Below are 2,218 nucleotides of genomic sequence, written 5' to 3' on the forward strand. Positions count from 1 at the left end.
TTTCAGACCTATGGAGAGGATATTATATATCTAATCCACCACCAACAGTATCAACATCTGACAGTAAATCATAGTATTAATTTTTTAAACCCGGATGATAAAAGAATTCATATCCAAAATATTGAGAGGAAGTGGCGTGAGGTATGCTGTAATACCCCACAATTTGGAAGGAATAAAAACGACAATGGCGGATACCTGGCCGAGTTTCATTGGAAATCGAAGGTCGATTTAAACTCCCGCTTCCATCAATTCTCGATGGAGGTTGGTAGGCAATCTGATCCTTATAGCAATTAAAAGGTAAGAATTTTAATATTATTTGGTTAGTAATAGTATGTCGATATTAACTCCTTAGTAATAGTAAGGAACTGAGTTAATACTTTGTAGTGCTAAGGCAGTTAGCATTTGTGTTCAATAATTCTCCAATATAGAATATCTATTGTTATATAACCTTCATATTTCCATTCCAGATTTCAAACTCAACCATCATGAGAAGGGTATCTAACTTGGCCTTCCTTCACGCCACCATCCTACATATATTTGTACAGTGAATGAATAAATATCATCAGTAGGCTATGAATTCAAAGGCGAGAATTATGTCAAAAGAATTAATGAAGTACAAATTTGTGATATATTGTTGAATTAAAAGTCAATAAGTTTTGTTTTGGCCATAGAAACTGACATACTCAATTTTGTTGTCAAAGTCTTGTATGTTTTTAATATGATGTCTCTAATTAATAACTAGATTTAATTTAAAGGAGTGTTTGTTTAAATAATTGTCAGAACTTGTACAATATGTTGATTGTAGTAGACATGTAATTATTTAAATAAAGGAATAGTTCATGGTTTTCCCCGTTATTTATTCACATATCTAAATACAATTTTACCCTTTAAACCTAATACATATTCCCTCTTTAAGAAATATAAAATGTAAAATTATGAGAAGATTGTTGACCCTCTATGATATATATGAAGTGAAGATGGTTAGGGGTGCACTTATATGCTATTTGTTTAATTAATATAACAATCAGACAGTCCGCTAATTGTCAATTTTGTATTTGGCAGGTGTGGGTATAAATGAAAAGATAAAAAAAAAGTATCTCACGATTTTGTAAAGTAAGTTGTAAAAAAATTCAATTACAGCTCAAAAGAACCTTATTATATTCAGATCAACTATTAAACAATTATCTTATTCTTATTAATTTACAGCTCAAGAGAACCTTCTTATTCTAGTCAGATTAATCTCCGTTCGGGACCGGCAGTATGCTCACGTTCGGAAAAAATGGGCTTCCGCCATTTTGGGGAGCTGATGGAAACAATTACCCAAATTTCTTTTGTCAAATATCATAAAAAAATATTACTCCTACGAAGATGAACGTTATGATATACTTTATAGTACATCGAATTATCTTAAATTTGAGTTTTAATAGACATTTATACGTTTTATGGTTCCTGAGACATATATTTCTCAAAATAAATTCACTAACTTCTGATTTTTCAATAAATGTTTGAAGAAGTGTTTTTTGGGTGTGCACTTTGGACGGCTCAGAACGCCAGCGGCAGCGCTTCAGATTCGGGAACTTATCCGACCCATCTTGAAACATATACCAAGGAGTCTAGCGTATTAGTTTTCATGATATTTGACAAAATAAATTCACAAATTATCAATTTCTGGTTGTTCGGATAAATTTTTTTATTTTTGAAAAGATATATTTCAGAAACTATAAGACGTATATATGTTTGAGTTCGGAAAAAATGGGCTTCCGCCATTTTGGGGGAGCTGATGGAAACAATTACCTTGTAAAAAAAGAAAATTTGTATATTTAATATATAAATTATTTGATTTTAATACCTTAATTGTTTTTTAATTCGTTACTACATCCCTTACAGTACGTCATAGGTAAGTAAATGCCAAGTACTAGATCGGATTTGGATTTATGGTAAATGAAAATGGGGTACAAAAGTTATAGATGTCCGACTAAACTATTAACCAACCAGAGTGACTAATGAAGGATTATAAAGAACTGTGATGAAAAGAAATAAGTAAAAAAAAAAAAAAGTTCAACAAATAGTGAACATATTATTTCCCACCTGGGAATATTCTAAACAGGTGCATGTCCCTGGCCCGGCACTTTTCGAATTTTGAGTTGAAACTTATACACGAATTAGTACTAATTCGTACTAAAATTTCAGAATTAGTACCCAAAAAGATCGCGAGTTA

Source organism: Halyomorpha halys, unplaced genomic scaffold (assembly GCF_000696795.3).
Source record: "Halyomorpha halys isolate HHAL.00 unplaced genomic scaffold, Hhal_1.1 Scaffold240.1, whole genome shotgun sequence".
Taxonomy (NCBI): Eukaryota; Metazoa; Arthropoda; class Insecta; order Hemiptera; family Pentatomidae; genus Halyomorpha; species Halyomorpha halys.